Raw genomic sequence first — 18,426 nt, 5'->3', positions numbered from 1 at the left:
ACATTAAGAAGAGTAAAGTGTACTGAATGGGGAGCAATTAGTTTCCTATTTAGCCTTCCTCTGCCTCTCTTCCCATCTCTGAGCAGATGTAACCCAGCTGCTGAAATGACTTTTGGGAAGCTCAGTGCAGGGAAAAGAGCACAGAAGTAGATTAGACCTATTGCTACCACCTGGAAAACTTCTCTGCTCATTGTAGGCTCACATTATTTTTCTTATTGGTACCCTGGCATTTTGACAATTCTACGACCTATCCATTCCAGGTATTCACTCTGTTCATGTCTGCCAATGTGACAAACACTGGGACAATATGAAACTACTTGTACGATGAACTTGGAGACACAAAAGTCATCTTGGCACTTAATCCTGTTTTGGATAAATCTAACTTCATTCAACTGGTAAAAAGCCTATAATCCCTGTTTACATAATTTATTCATTTCATTTTTGTATGCTCCTGAGGCAGTACTGGCTCTTAAGTTAGTTGGTATTTAACATGGATGAAGGAAATTGGAGCAGTAATCTCCATGCATATTCCTTTATAACCCCAAGAGCCTTAATCAATTCCTTTGTCAGGCTATTTTTCCCAGGTAATATTGTATTACAAAAAATTATACTCAATATTATCAACTCATCACCAGTAAAGACTTTCCTTGTTTGGCTAACAAATATGCCACTTAGAAACTTACTTTGCTGGCAGCTTCATTATCATTTTTAATTTTTGTGAAGAAATTTACTTGAGTTATTCCATTTAAAATTTTCAGATTTCTCTGTTGTTTTCTATGAGTTGGAAATAATTTCAATAAGTATTTAACCTAGAGATGTCTACATATGCTCTATTCTTTAGTATTGAGTATCATTAGATAATAAACACAATGATTTACCATCTAATTCGATAACAGAATAATCTACACTCCACTGTACTGTTTTTAAGTATTTATTTTCCTTCCAGTTAGTTAACATGTAGTGGTATATTTAGTTTCAGGTGTACAATATAGCGATTCAACAATTCCATACATCACCTGGTGCTCATCACAACAAATGTGCTTCTTAATCCCCATCACCTGTTTAACCCATCACTCTCTCTCCCTCCTCTCTGGAAACCATCAATTTGTTCCCTATAATTAAAAGTCTGTTTCTTAGTTTGGGTATCTTTCTCTTTTTTCCCCTTTGCCCATTTTTGTTTCTTAAATTCAACATATGGGTGAAATCATATGGTATTTGTCTATCTGACTGACTTTTTAACTTAGCATTATATTCTCTAGCTCCATCCATGTCATTGCAAATGGCAAGATTTCCTTCTTTTTTATGGCTTAATAATATTCCACTATATATATATATATATATATATATATATATATATATATATCAATTGATGGACACTTGGACTGCTTCCATAATTTGGTTATTGTAAATAATGCTGCTGTAAATGTAGGGGTACATATATCCATATGAATTAGTGTTTTTGTATTCTTTGGGTAAATACTCGGTAACACTCCACTCTACTTTAAAATGTGACATTTGAGGGGCGCCTGGGTGGCTCAGTCAGTTAAGTGACCGATTCTTGGTTTCAGATCAAGTCACGGTCTCAGGGTTGTGAGATGAAGCCTCATGTCAGGCTCCACACTCAACACAGAGTCGCTTGAGATTCTCTCTCTCCATCTCCCTCTCCCCTCCCCCTTCTCGTGTGCATGCTCTAAATAAATAAATAAATAAATAATAAAATCTTTAACAAAAAAAAAGGATTCTCTCTTTCCCTCTCCCTCCACCCCTGCCCCCTGATTGCACGCTTGCTCTCTCTTTTAAAAAAATTAATAAAATAAATAAAATAAAATGTGATGCACCTGGGTGGCTCAATTGGTTGGACATTGACTCTTGATTTTGAGTTAGGTCATGATCTCAGGGTCATGAGATTGAACCCCCCATCAGGCTCCATGCTCAACGTAGAGCTTGTTTGAGATTCTCTCTCTCCTTCTGCCTCTACTCCTCCCCCTGCTTGTACTGTGTCAAAATAAATAAATAAAATCTTTAAAAAATAAAATAAAATAAAATAAAATGTGACGTTTGAAGTTTAGGTCCTTTTCTCATTTTGACATGATAAGCCTACACTGGTAATAAAATAAGTAAATAAAATGTTGATGTGCAGAGATACCCATGGCACTCCAATTGCTGTCAAGTAATAACTGCATCACTCTAACATTTTTTAACTTAATATTTATTCTTAGCAGCAGGCAAGGCCATGATCACACTGATCATGAGTTTCACGTCTACAATGTAATGACTCAATATATGTATACATTGCAAAATAATTACCACAATAACTTCAGTTACCTTCCATTACCTCACATAGTTAAATTTTTTTTTCTTGGGCACCACTGTGATTTTTAATACCCCAAGTAGCAGATGAAAATACCACTATGTATGAGTTCTACACAGCTGCTTAGCTTTGCTGTTGTGGTACGAAAGCAGCCATAATATATAAATGAATTTGCATTGCTGTATTTCAATAAAACATTTCTGGATATTGGAATTTGAATTTCATATATTTTTCATGTGTCAAATATTCTTCTGATTTTTTTCTAACCATTTAAAAATGTAAAAATCATTCTTAACTCATGAGCTATATAAAGATCAGTGGAGGGTAGGATTTGGCCTATAGGCTATAGTTTGCCAACATCTGGGTAAAAGCATGAACTCTGAAACCAAAATGCCTGGGTTTTATGCTGGTTCTGTCACTTGATAGCTTACTGGTATAAGCAGGTTATTTTGCACCTCTGTGCTTCAGTTTTTTCTTCTATAAAGTGAAGATAAGCATAGCACTGATTTCTCCTTTTTCATCTAGGCTGAGAGGATTAAATGAGTTAATATATGTAAATCGCGAAGGAACAGTACTGGGCATACAGTAATTTCTATAGAAAGGTTAGCCGTTATAATGATCTGATTACTGGGCAGGGTAGTGATGATGATGGTGAGAATAATAGACATTATAACATGAAGGGAAAATTGGAGAAAGATGAGGGTGAAGGTGTTGGTAGGAATCAATTCTTGAAAGGCTTTCCATGCCAAAGAGTTTGAACACTATTTTGTGCACAATATAGATCAGTTGAATGGTTTTCAGCATGAAGAGACAATCAACTCTGTATTTTGGAAATGTTAGTTGGCGATGGTAAGAAAAATGTGTGGTAAAGGAACACAACCTATGAAAGAGACACCAGTCAAAAGACCTTTGTAATTGGGCAGTTAAGAGATTATTAGACCAAAATTCAGTGCAAGGAAAACCACTTCTTAATCTCAGAATTTGAAGTCCTCTATCAAAATGGGTCAGCAGAGTAGGCATTCAGCAGAGCTGACAGATCAGAATAAAATCACTGCCGCCCTGGACTGCATCCACTGTCCTGTTAGCCTGCAGGCCAGCAGGGATTTGAGCTTCAAAGCTGGCCTGCTTGCCAGGATGAGTCATTGGGAGGTGTGGCTCTGCAGCCTGAGTTCATTAGCCCTCTCCCCAGATCTGATCCTACCTATTCACCTAAGCTTTCCCTTCAGGCGCCAGGATAGGCCACTGGGAGCCTCAGTCAGCTGTACTCCCTGAGCAGCAGTGTGCCTCATTAACAACTTTTTAATGAGGTCACAGGCTGTGACTGCTCATTAATAGGCTGGTTAGTCTGCAACCCCAGGGATGGAGGAGAATGAGGATAGAAGCCAGTGAGAACAGAGCTCAGGCTGCATCAGAACTGTGTCAGAGGGAGAGAGAACAATCCCCTGTTAGCAGAGACTCCTAGGCATTCACTCTCAGGTCCCCAGGCTCTCTTCTGACCCTCAGAGACTGATTCTGCCGGTAGAGGTCTGGAGGGACCAAGGCCTTAGAGGGGAGCAGTGATCCCACACTCGGGCCAGAGATTCTTGAGGAAATCAAACGCTCTTCAGGTTTTCTTTGATGCTTGCGTAAATGGGATATTGCACTTGGAACTTTTTGTCCCCTTGCTTTCCATAACCATAAATTTCCTTGCTATTCCCCCACACACATCCAAGTGCAGATTCTTTTGTATTATTTCTCAAGTCTTTTTGAACTATACTTATCGTGGGAGTTTAGAGGCTGGCCCTCATCTTCTGTCTTCCTTGTGTACTATCTCTTAGAGATCCCATCCATTGCCAGGGTTTCAACAAATCCTGTGGAGATGAAGCCTGCTTGTGGAGATGAAACTTGGGTATTGGCTTATATCTCTCATCAGGATTACTGGTAGAGCCTCCTAACTGATCTCCCAGCCACCAGTCATATTGCAGACTTACATGTGCCTCTCATTCTAATTCATCCTCCTTACCATCTCGAGTTCTAAGTGTGCGTGTGAAAATCTGTCATTTTCATACTTAAAATCCCAACAATTCACCCTCATCTTCAGGATGAAATTAATGTTCATATATTATACAAAACCCCCTCTATTTCAGTTCTATGTAGTTCAGCTCTGGTTTATTTTTCCAATTTTGGTTCTTACCATTCCTCAACCATATAGTTGAATAGATAGCCAACTATTGCCCTCGGGAACTATTTTCTTTCCCCCTACACCATACATCTCTACTTTCTCTAAATATAGTCTTTTTTATTCCCTTCAACAATTTGCATTCTGAAAAACCTTAGTTCAAATTTCGTGTCTGCTATTTACCAGCTATGTATGTTTATGCAAAGTACTCTAAATTTCTAGCCCTAGGTTTCCTCATCTGTGAATGAGGTGATAATACCTACCTCATGGAGTTGATATAAAGATGAAAATGAAGGGGCGCCTGGGTGGCTCAGTCGTTAAGCGTCTGCCTTCGGCTCAAGTCATGATCCCAGGGTCCTGGAATCAAGCCCCACATTGGGCTCCCTGCTCAGCGGGAAGCCTGCTTCTCCCTCTCCCACTCCCCCTGCTTGTGTTCCCTCTCTCGTTGTGTCTCTCTCTGTCAAATAAATAAAATCTTTTTAAAAAAAGGATGAAAATGAGAACAGTGGAACCTCCTGTGAAGGTGTTAACACCAATCATCCTGTGGCAGTGGGGGCGCCATGCAGGGAACCACTTCCACTTATATAACTTTATGAGTCTAATCTTTAGTATTTCTTGGAACTTAAAGTAGGATATCAATTATTAAGAATTCTCAATTAGATTGCCACTAATTGTAACATAGATAAATTACTAGGTTCCCTCCTTTTCCCAGAGAGCAGGGTAAAGAAAGGAATAACATGTATTTACTGTCAAATATGAGTTACTTATTTATAAATAAAATATCATTCACTCTTCACAGGTATTATCAGGATGTATAGAATAGCACAAAGGTACAACTGATAAGTGTCAGAGCTTATGTTTGAATCCAGGTCTACCTGAACCCAAAATGTCATGTTCTTTTATAGGCACATAGCATATGCTTTCTCCAAAATATAAAGGCAGACACTGTAAAGAAGTTAGAAGGAAAAGAAAAGAATAATATGTAACATGGAAAGCCAAGAGGCTTCAGGAAGATCATAAGAGAAAAAAAAAAGTCTTCAAGGAAAGGTAGATATTATTATTAAATCTTTATATCTCTACTCATTTTCTCTGTCTACAATTCCTGCTCCTCAGCCCGTTTCCCATACCAAGTTAACTTCTGTGTATCATTTAAGATTCAACTTGAAGGGGCGCCTGGGTGGCTCAGATGGTTAAGCATCTGCCTTCGGCTCAGGTCATGATCCCAGGGTCCTGGGATCAAGCCCCTCATCGGGCTCCTGGCTCAGTGAGGAGCCTGCTTCTCCCTCTCCGTCTGCCTCTCCCCCCTGCTCATGCCCTCTCTTTCTGTCTGTATCTCTGTGTCTCAAATGAATAAATAAAATCTTAAAAAAAAAAAAAAGATTCAACTTGAACTTTTTCTCTTCTATGAGTCTCTCCCTGATTCCTATAGGCAAATCTGAGTTCACTCCCCTTTGTACATGTATGGTGTCTTGCACATATCACTGTTAAGCATTAAAGGCATTGCAATTGTATTTTCCACAGTAAAGAGAGTTTATCATTCATGTTTGTATTTCTGATGCCTAATTCAGTGCCTGGTGTACAAGTAAGTGCAAAATAAATGAATAAATGAATGGATAACCCTAAATTATTTCCTTAACCCTCACCTCTCACTGAAATGTGAGTTCCATATTTCCAACTGATTCTAAGACATTTCTGCTTATTTGTCAAGGCATATGTCTAGCACTGTGCTTCCAGACAAACTTACTCTCCCAATCTCCAAACTTGAAAAAAAAATTCCTGTTACTTCTTTTTTTTTCCCTCTTCAGATCTTTTTTTTTATGTTCAGTTAGCCACTGTATAGTATACCATTAGTTTTTTTAATTTTTTTATTGTTATGTTAATCCCCATACATTACATCATTAGTTTTAGATGTAGTGTTCCATGATTCATTGTGCATAACACCCAGTGCTCCATGCAGAACATGTCCTCCTCAATACCCATCACCAGGCTAACCCATCCTCCCACCCCCCTCCCCTCTAGAACCCTCAGTTTGTTTTTCAGAGTCCATTGTCTTTCACGGTTCGTCTACCCCTCCGATTCCCCCCCTTCATTCTTCCCCTCCTGCTACATTCTTCTTCTTTTTTTTCCTTAACATATATTGCATTATTTGTTTCAGAGGTACAGATCTGAGATTCAACAGTCTTGCACAATTCACAGCGCTTACCGGAGCACATACCCTCCCCAGTGTGTATCACCCAGTCACCCCATCCCTCCCACCCCACCCCCCACTCCAGCAACCCTCAGTTTGTTTCCTGAGATTAAGAATTCCTCATATCAGTGAGGTCATATGATACATGTCTTTCTCTGATTGACTTATTTCACTCAGCATAATACCCTCCAGTTCCATCCACGTCGTTGCAAATGGCAAGATCTCATTCCTTTTGATGGCTGCATAATATTCCATTGAGTATACCATTAGTTTTTAATGTAGTGTTCAATGATTCATTAGTTGCATATAATACCCAGTGCACAATGCGTGCCCTCCTTAATACCCATCACCCTGATCCCCCATCACCCCAACACCGTCCCCTCTGAACTCCTCAGTTTCTTTCCCGGGGTCCATAGTTTCTCATGGTTCCTCTCCCTCTCTGATTTCTCCCCCTTCAGATTTCCCTCCCTTCCCCTATGATCCTTAGTATGTACCACATATGAGTGAAACCATATGATAATTGTCTTTCTCTGCTTGACTTACTTCACTTAGCATAATCCCCTCCAGTTCCATCCATGTCAATGCAAATAGTGGGTATTCATCCTTTATGATGGCTGAATAATATTCCAACTTCTTTTTTTTTAACCCCACCATTCATTGACATAGTCTTTCATTTAACCAGTGAATATTTACATACTGAATCTTGAGAGTATAAGAATGAACAAGGTGCTGCCCTCAGGGAGTTCTTGGCAACTACACAATACAGTTACATAGAAGTAGACAAGTACACAAACAGCTGTAGAACAAAAAGACAGCCATGCAAAGTGCTGTACTATGTCATAATTCTTCACTTTGATAAATGCTATCATAGAAATGTTCCACCAGTCTCCTAATCCTACTCATTCTTTCTTGGCAAAATTCTTACTCAAACTTTGGCTCAATTCCCATATTCACCGGCCCTGCCATTACACACCACAAGCCAGGCCCTGAATTCTAAACTATTATTATAAGAGCCTCCTCACTGTTCTCATTGCTCCCCTGCTCACTTCCCAATCCTCCTTTACACTCACTGCTAAGTACAGGATGTACAAGGATGAGCAAAACAGAGTCCTTGCCCTTGGGGACATTGTAGTCCAATGGAGATGAGAGATATTAAACAAAGAATTGCACAAATAAATATATAATTACAAATCGATATCATTGCTATGAAGGAAAAGAACATAGTACTCTGAGAAAGAATTAAAGGAGGGACTAACATAACATAATAAAAAAAATAAAAAAATAAAAAAATAGGTGTATCAAATTAAAAAAAATAAAATTAAAAATTAAAAAAAAAAAGGAGGGATTCCTAATTTGCATTTAGATCAGAGAAGACCTCAACAAGAAAGTAACTTTTTAAAAGTTTTTATGTTAATTTCAGTTAGTTAATATATAGTGTAATATTAGATTTTGGTGTGCAGTATAGTAAGTCAACACCTCCATACAACACCCAGTGCTCATCACAAATGCACTCTTTAATCCCCATCACCTATTTAACACATCCTCTCTCTCCCTTCCCTCTGGTAACCATTGATGTGTTCTCTATAGTTAAAAGTCTGTTTCTTCATTGGCCTCTCTCCCTTTTTTTCCCCTTTGCTCATTTGTTTCTTAAATCCCACATGTGAGTGAAATCGTATGGTATTTGTCTTTCTCTGACAGACTTATTCTGCTGAGAATGATACTCTCTAGCTCCATCTATGTCATTGCAAATGGCAAGATTTCATTCTTTTTATAGCTAAGTAATATTCCATTGTATATATATATTTTTTCCTCAGATCTAGGATTAGGGTTCAATTTAGGGCTAGAATAAGGGTTAGGGTTAGGGTTATTACCAGTGTGAGGGTATGCGTCTATTATCCTGCAGTTCAGAGACCTCTCCAGAGGGATATGTTTAGGGTGAGTGTTATGGTCAAGGTGAGGGATTAGGGTTAAGGGTTAGTGGCTACCCATTAGTGGTTAGCAGTTAGGGTTTGGGTTAAGATAAGGTTTTGAATTAGAAGAATACTCTCTACTTCCATCCATGTTATCACACACGGCAAGACTTCTTTCTTCTCGAGGAAGTAACATTTAAACTGGTATCAGAAGAGTGTGTAGGAGTTAACCAAGTAAAAATAAAGAGGAATAATATACAAAGCAAAGAGATTTGTATATACAAAGATCTAAGTTAGTAATTGCAGAAATGGTGTTGGTGGCAGTATTAGTAGTGATGTTGGTCATCATATAGTCAACTGAAATGCTCCTTCCCTCTTTGATGGCAACTTTCAAGTCCCAGGTCAAATAGCATCTTAATGGAACCTTACCATATATGACATTTGTCAGGACCTAGCATGTTTTCTATACTTTATCTCATTTCCTCCTTGAGATGTCTTTACTGGGCATCTTATACATATGAAACTGAGACATGGAATAATTTTTTCCAGGTCACAAGGTTATTAATCAGTGGAGGAAACCAGAATGTTAGTTTTTTGTTTCAAATATCTCTTTTCTATCAACAAAAACAAAAACAAAAACCCCACAAATACTTGCACAGGATAAAAATTCAGCCAGATTCCTTCCTTTTGGAGGTGGAGATAAATTTCCCTTCCTTACATGTGGGTTGGACTTAGCAACTCACTTCTAAGGAATAGAATGTGGAAAGGGGGTAGTGATAAGTCATGTTTATATTGTGCACATTCCAATGTGATGTGATGAGAAGGGCACTTACTTTGTGGTATTATTCCCCCCTTTCTAAACCAAACGAAACCAAACCAAACCAGACCAAATCAAACTAATAAACCAGACTAAATCAAACCAAACCAAAAAAACAAAAAACAAAAAACCCATCTCATCATGAAAAACCAAGAGACAAGAATATCACGGATTGGAGAAAAGTAAGGATATATGAAAACTAAATGCAATGTAGTGCCCTGTAATGAATCCTGGTAAAGAAAGGAAACATTTGTGGGAAACTGATCAAATTCAAATAAGGCCTGCAGTCTACTTAATAGTATTGTACTAATGTTAATTTTTTAAGTTCTGAGAAATGAACTTTAAGATGTTAAAACTAGGGAAACCCGTACAGAGTATAAAAAGGACTTCTTACTCTATCTTTGCAACTCTTTAAGTCAAAAATTCAACCAGTATAAAATTATATACAATGAAAAGTAGATATCTGTCTCAATACTGACCTCTGGTACCCTATTTCCCTGCTGAGAGGCAACTACTAACAATTATCTATATATCTTTATAGAAAATTTCTATAATAAACTTTATTTATATATTTGAAATTTTCTTTTTATAAAATATATGCAGTTGTATGATGTGTATATGATATTCTTCATGTTGATTTTTTAAATAAACTTTAAAAATTGCTAAGCGCCAGACTGGCTGGCTGTCTGTAGAGCCTGCTACTCTTGATCTCAAGGTTGTGGATTTGAGTCCCAAGCTGGGTGTAGAGGTTGGGTGTAAAATAAATAAATTTGGGGGCGCCTGGGTGGCTCAGTCGTTAAGCGTCTGCCTTCGGCTCAGGTCATGATCCCAGGGTCCTGGGATCGAGCCCCGCATCGGGCTCCCTGCTCTGCGGGAACCCTGCTTCTCCCTCTCCCACTCCCCCTGCTTGTGTTCCCTTTCTTGCTGTGTCTCTCTCTCTCTCTCTGTCAAATAAACAAATAAAATCTTTAAAAATAAATAAATAAAAATAAAAATAAATAAATTTTTAAAAATTGCTAAGCATCACAAACCAGACAGATCCAGTTCTAGAATTAAATTTAGGTCACTCTGACTTCAAATTTAGTGCTTTATTCTACAAAATGCTACTTCCCCTTAGCCAAGAGGGTTTTTGTTTTTGTTTTTGTTTTCTTTTCTTTTCTTGAAATTCATCCTATTGTCATCTGAAATTCATTGTGGTCTTAAAGGACAATAGATTCAAGAAAGGTCAGGCACCATTGAGGAAGGGAAGAAAGAGGAGCTAAGGTAAGCCCAATAACACCTGGGGGAAAATACAAGTGCCAGCCCTTTAGCTCGCTCTGAGGACAAAAGAGGCATAGCTGGGAATAACTCTCCTAAGTCAGGACTGGGAGCATGGCCAGCCCATGTAGTGTGCTCACTCATGCCTGACAAAGGAGGCAGCAGGGACCTGGCTTTGGTCCAGCCACTAATGGCTCATGCAGGATAGAAAGTAAGACTTTCTGGTTCCTCTTTTGGTTCTTCTGACAACAGAGCCAGAGCTCTTCAAACACTCAAGGGCAAGCATGAAGTATGGGTGTCAGGCAGAGCTGAGCAAGGCAGATTTCCCTGCTGGGCACAGGTAAGGTTTCTGTTAATGGCCAGATTAGCCAAGGGCTCCTCTCCAAGTTCCAGTGCTCAACTGGACGAGGTTTGGCAGGATTTGGAGGGACACCCCATTCTATTCCTGTGTGCACACTGGGAAGATCTCATCAGTTCCTCTCTTGCTATGTCATAAGTGAGATCTGAGACCACAAAAAGATTGAGATTTCTAGTTTTTTTTTTTTTCCCCAGTTCTATCCTCTAAAGCTTTCTGACCCAGACCTGCAGCCTCCACAGGACATATACTTCCTCCAAGTTCAACTTTCCTCTAATTAACTCAGGGAAGACTTGCCTCAATGGAACATTCACGAAGGAGAGCACATCAGAGTACACTACTTCTTTAGGACAACTTTATGGGTGCAGAAGGCCTAGAAGAGTGGGTTCCTATTCCTGGGGCAGTCAGTCAAATGATTAGCAGAGAAACGTTCTGCAGAAGTTCTGGAGGGACTAGGTGGGAAGGGCCTGTGGGCTGGCCATGAGCCACCAGGTTCTGTGATGCCTCCCACTCTTGAGCCAGGGTGCCATCTCTTCTTCCCCAGTAGTTTCCAGAAGTTCTATGGGAATCCAACAGGCCATTCCATCTCTCCTCCCTCTACCTTTCCAATCCTCTTCACCAGCACCAAACACTACACTTTGTCCTGAAATGGAGCTTCTCATGAAAGTGGAGTTCTGACTAAAGGGAGAGCAGTCATTGAGAAAAGTAAGAATTCCAATGATGAATGGAAACTCTGGGGAGAATGAACTGTGTCAAGTTCATGTTTTCATTCATCCAGTCATCCTAAAGACCATATTAATAGCTTATCTGACTAGACACTGGACTTCCTCCTGTAACGATGACTGAGACAGTTAATTTTCTGAAGGAGCTTACAGATCTAGATGTAAATAGGCAATTATAATATCTGAATACTTGAAATATTTTTAAAGGGTATAGGAAAGTAGAGAAGATGACTAGTCCCTTTGGAAGCACCACACAAAGACAGAGCTGAATTTGAAAATCAGAAGGAAGGTTAGCCAGGTGGAGAAGGGAGTATGTGTAGGCAGAAATGATGTCACATGCAAAGGCACAGAAACAAAGGAAACTGACCTGTCAAATAAATGGTAAGAAGCTCAACAGTGAAGCAGAGGAAGGACCAAAGGTGACACTTAAAGTTTAGGTTATGTTCATTTTGTATGCTTTGTTGAAAACCTCATAATTGCTCTTATTGTAAATTTTTCTGATTGTGGCTCTGTCACTTAATTTCCATGCAATTACAAAGTTTCTTAACTACAAAATTATTTATCTGCTTTAAATTTTTTTACTCATCTCTGATATAGAAAGGATAATGATTGCATTTAAATCATAGCTGTAAGAAGAAAATGAGAGAATGAATGTAAAGCACAAAGCATAAGTCTATTAGATACTCAGAATTGCTGGCTTGGTCATCATATGATTATAAACACTTTCATTCATAAGGTTTTTATTGCTATTATATAACAAAGGTAGCTCACTGTAGAAAATTTAGAAATATAGGAAATAAAAATAAGAAAATAAATCTCCACTTTTTACCAGTTGAAGTAGACCACTTTTAAATTTTGCGTATACCCTTTCAGCCTCTTTCTGTAAGCATATATTTACAAAATTAGAAATTAATCATATGTGTGCAGGGTTGGCATCTTATTTTTTCATTTAATATTATATGGTGATTATTGCACTACAGCATTAAATGTTCTTCAAAATCACTTAAATGATTGCATGATATTTCCTTAAATTCATGCTTTATAATTGAACCATTCATTCATTTATCTATTAATGATTATTTTCAAGTTATCACTAATGGTTGGCACTGAACAAACTTACATGTAAAATCATTGCCTCCATCTCTTCTACAAGAGACGTTCTTGCATCAAAATGTATGAACAGTAAAGAATCCTCACACAAATGTGCCAAATTGATTTTTAGAGAGATTATACTAATTTACACAGCCCTAAACAAAATAATATATTGCTTACTACACCACCCCTAACACTGAATATTTTTCAATTTTTCAAGTTTTATGAAGAAACTGAATTTCTATGTTAATTTTTAATTTTATTACTAGCAAACTAGAACAATTTTTATATGCTTACTGGCCATTGGCACTTTCTGGTGGAATAAAATTTTGCATCTTCTATTTCTCTTTTGGGGAGATCATGTCTTTTAAAAAATTATTTATATGACTCATTACTTATCAGATAGACAAATGCTTTTTATTTGTTGCCATTATTGCAAATATTTTTCCTGTTTGTCATTTATCTTTCCCTTTTACTTATGGGTTTTTTTGTGTTGTAAGTATTTTATTCCTTATTATGTCCAAGTATTTGTTCTTCAAATAAAAACCAATATATTTCACTGTAGATAGTACAAAAAATATAAAATGCAAAGAAGAAACTTAAAGCGCTTGTAATTATATCACTAAGATATTAACAAAGGAATAGAACTGAAGGTTTCTATATGTATATTTATGCATGCATGTATGCATATATATAAATTTTCATTTCGAAATAAATGTCTTACATTGAACCTACTATTTTGTAGCCTAACTTACCAACTTTGCAAAACATATTAAATATTTTCCCATGTTATTTGATATTCTTACAACATACTTTAAAATTAGTTCATACCATATGATTTCACTCATACGTGGAATTTAAGAAACAAAACAGATGAACATAGGGGAAGGGAAGGAAAAAGAAAATAAGATGAAAATTGAGAGGGAGGTGAACCATAAGAGATTCTGAACTCTAGGAAACAAACAGGGTTGCTGGAGGGGAGGTGGGTGAGGGGAAGGGATAATTGGGTGATGGGCATTAAGTACGGCACTTGATGTAATGAGCACTGGGTGTTATATGCAACTGATGAATCACTAAATTCTACCTCTGAAACTAATAAAAAAAGTTACTTCATAGCATTCCATAGTACAGATGTAGTACAATTTATTTCACTGATCTATTTTTACATATTTAGACTATCCTTTATTGTTTGTTTCAGTTATTCTATTGTAAATAGAGTTGAGAGGAGAATTCTACTAGATAAAATTTACACATAATCTTAATCTAAAGTTGTAGACATGGGGGCGTCTGGGTGGCTCAGCCATTAAGCGTCTGCCTTCGGCTCAGGTCATGATCCTAGAGTCCTGGGATCAAGCCCCGCATCGGGCTCCCTGCTCGCAGGAAGCCTGCTTCTCCCTCTCCCACTCCCCCTGCTTGTGTTCCCTCTCTTGCTGTCTCTCTCTCTGTCAAATAAATAAATAAAATCTTTAAAAATAAATAAATAAATAAATAAATAAAGTTGTAGATATGTAATTGCTAGTTCAAAGAGTCTCTGATACATACTGTGAAATCCACATATCATTTGGACCTACAGTGTTCAAATGTCTATATTCTTTCACTTTTACCCCAAATAAATAATTAATATTTTAAATTTTTGAGAAAGATAATCTCTGTTTTAAAAAAATTGCATTTGATTTCTGATGACTTTGAACATTTTTCATGTTTTTTTGGCATTTGATTTCTGATTATGTGAATTGAATGATTATAGCTTTACCTAATTTTCTCTTGGATAAACTGCAACGATCTCTTGAAATTTATCTCATATATATTTTCTCTATTTGGAATTTATCTTTAATTTCTATGTTAGGCTTTTAATGTTCAAACATTTAATTTTATATGTTCAAATCAATGAATCTTATCTTTTTTAGATTCTGCTTTAGAGTTTATGCTGAGAAAGACCTTCAGAAAGCTAATGTAAATATTAACTTACATTTCTTTTCAAATTCAACTACGGCTTCCTATTTACACTTAAATCATCCATATTTGATGTATTTTGGTGTATTGTTTAAGGTGAGACTGTAACATTTATCTTCCCTTCAAGTTGCCCAAAGCTGTTTATTGAATTTGTCTTATATATGCACTGCTGCTGGGAGTCATTCTGTTTCAATTATTTGCCTAAAGTACAATTCTTCAAAGCATGAACAAATAAACATAACAAAACATTTTAATATTAAGAGAGAATATAATAAAACATTGTGAAATAGTATTATAATATGTTTTAATATCTTTTTTTAAGATTTTTAAATTTATTTATTTGACAGAGAGAGACACAGCGAGAGAGGGAACACAAGCAGGGGGAGCGGGAGAGGGAAAAGCAGAATCCCCCAGACTCCAATTTCATGAATATTGGAAAACCACTTATTTGATATATCAATCTTGAAACTGGCCAACCAATTGTATTTCTTAATATTGATAGTTTTTCATCTTCCTCTAATAATAACGTTATCTTTTTCTTTCTAATATTTACTTCTTATTTATTTTCCTGGTCTAATTGCACTGGCCAAAATCTCCAAAACTTTTTGTGAAACTAAGTTGGGAGTCTCCAGAAGGACTTCAGGAGATCTCAGACTTCCTCCAAAATACATATAATATTATATATTTTTTTGAAGGAGAGAGATTCCATAGTTTTTGTCAGATTCTCAGAAGATTGCATGATCCCCCGAATTTAAGAATCTCTGCTCTAATGTTTTACTTGTAAGTTGGCTGTTATTTTTACAGATATTTAAATTATATTGAGAAAGTAGTCTGGGTTAAATGAGGTAAAATGAAATCCCAATGGACTTACTACCATGACCTTCCTTGGGTTCTGAGATACCTAGCTCCTCTGACTTCTGTCCATCTTTCAGAATCTTCTTATGCTCCTTTCACATATAATGTCTAGGGGTTTTAGTTTTAGTTATGCTCCTTTCACATATAATGTCTAGAAAGAATAAGGAAAAGCATATCTCTCCCATTTTCCTAGAAACAGAGTTCTCTGATTTTTTTCTTTTTTTTTTGCCTTTGCAGTTGGGCTAAAGTTTTTGTTTGGTTGTGGTTTATAGGGGTCTTTAAAATTAATTTTGTTTTATTTTTATCATTTTCTAGTCCAGTTACTTAACAGAATTTTTCCCTATCTTCAAATTTAAAAAAAAATTTTCACTAATAATAAAGAAATGTTTGTGTAAACCTTTTAAAATTTATTTTGTTTTGAACCTAGAGATTCTTTCAGTTAAAAGTCATGCCTTCCTTTAGCTCAGAGATGTTTGTTCTTCCCCTGGTACTTCTTTGAGTATTGTCTCTCTTTTCTTTGTCATGTCATTCTGGAATGCCTATCAGATTTATTTTATTTCCTGTGCTTTACTTCATTATTCTTCTCATTATTTTCCTATTTTCAAAATTTTTCTCAGTAATGTGAGTATAATTTCTCAAACTTGTATTCTAATTCACCAATTCAGTTTTCTTAGTTTCTAACACAGCCTTTTAATTTGATAATCATGGTCACCATCCTCACCCCCACTCCACCCCAGCCACCATGGTCTTTTCTGACATAAGACTGTCATTTTTATAACTACTTATTCAATACTTAATATCTCATAGGGCTTTTTTGAGAATACATATTGAAAACAATTCAATATGTCTTCAGTTTCTTTCAGATTCTTTTTTAAGAAAGGGAACAACTATTCTGATGTCTTGGATTCATCCCATTAATTTGAATTATTGTCGTCATACCTCTCATGTCTTTCTCTATTTACTTATTCTGAAAAGCACAGGGCTGCATTGTATTAAATGACAGTAGGAGTTTCTCATTAAAATCCTCTATTTGCTGCATCAGTGATCCTTTTATTATTATTTTTTTTTGAAACTTGTATTTTAGTTGAGCTCAAAGCTGTAGACATTGCTTCATTTAATTTTTAGTGTTTCAGAGAAATCTTAGATTGGTCTGATCATTATCCTTTGTCAAAAATGATTTTCTTTTCCTGAATAGATGTTTTGGAGTTTTAAATACAACCTTGAAATTCAAATTACTCACCATGACCGGACTAATATTGAGCTTCTCTTCGTTAGTTTGTCTACTGCTTAAAAATGGGTTATATATGAAATAGAAGGATGAGCATACATCTGGTCGTCTTGATCCCAGGTATAGAGATTTGATCCCTCCAATAATTCCACCCTATACCATCCATTCTCAATGTCAGAGTGATCTTTCTACATGGCATATATAACAATGTCACTCCTGTGCTTCAAATATTCAGGTGGCTCTCTTTATGGAATAAGGTCCAAATTGCTGAGCATAGAATAAAAGTCTGTTGGATGGAATGTATCCAAAACAAGGACCACATGTTTGTTTCTCTTCTACTTTGTTTCAATTCTGGTTTCTACTGCTCTTTTTTTTTTTTTTTTAAGATTTTTATTTACTTATTTGAGAGAGAGAGTGAGTGAGAGAGAGCACAAGCAGGGTAAAGGGCAGAGGGAGAAGCAGACTCCCCGCTGAGCAGGGAGCCCAATGTGGGACTTGATCCCAGGACTCTGGGATCATGACCTGAGTTGAAGGCAGATGACTAACCAACTGAGCCACCCAGGCACCCTCTACTGCTCTTAATAAATGTTTTTATTTCTGTTTTTAAGCTTGTATTTTTTTGTACAGTAGTTCCCTAACCACATCCAATTCTTTTTTTATTTATTTTCCCATTTCATCTAATAATTCCTCCATTTTAGAATTCAATATTCCAGATTACCAAGATAACAAGAAAAGAAGAGCATATGATAGTAAGTTGCAAATTAGAAACAAATAATACAAAATGTAATTTTGCAGAAATTTCTATTTTGATTTTCTTAAGCATTAATGAGTTAGTCTTCAGATCAAGGCAGAGCAGTCCAATGATGCATGGTCCAGCGAAAATCTGAGAACTCTGGAATCCAACAAATGTGGTTTGGATTTGAGATTTACCACTTTAATTTCTGTTCTTTAACTTCTCTGGGATCAGTTCCTCACCTATAAAATGCACATATAAAAGGACAAAACACAGGCATGTGTTAACTGTCCTCAATACATGCTAGCCCCTCACTTACCTCCCAAATTTCAGCCAGCAAAAAAAGATTCATGAAGAGTAGAAAAATTATTAGATGCATTATTCTGCTTATATTATAAATATATTTCTAAAGCTTTGATAAATACATGTAGATTTGGGGTTTGTTTAAAGATTTTATTTATTTATTGGTCAGATAGAGGGAGAGAGCACACAAGCAGGGGAGTGACAGGCAGAGTAAGAAGGAGTCAGAGAGAGAAGCAGGCTCCCCACTGAGCAAGGAGCCCAATGCAGGACTCAATCTCATGACCCTGGGATCATGACCTGAGCCAAAGGCAGATGCTTAACCAACTAGCCACCCAGGCATCCCAACATGTATGTGTTTTTAATGAAATCATGAACATTAGGCTTGTTTCTCAAAAGGTTATGTGCTTTCAGGAATATCACTTCTCCCAAAATGTGCCCTTTGGTGACCCCTTCAGAGACTTAAGGTTCTGATTTGGTATGACTTTTCTGTACACCTTAATGTACAAATAGGGAAATATGAAATCCTCCAGAAGCTGGCCCAGGC

The sequence above is a fragment of the Halichoerus grypus genome, chromosome 11 (genome assembly GCF_964656455.1).
Source record: "Halichoerus grypus chromosome 11, mHalGry1.hap1.1, whole genome shotgun sequence".
In the NCBI taxonomy this organism is placed as follows: domain Eukaryota; kingdom Metazoa; phylum Chordata; class Mammalia; order Carnivora; family Phocidae; genus Halichoerus; species Halichoerus grypus.
Note: the sequence above shows the minus strand (reverse complement) of the source record.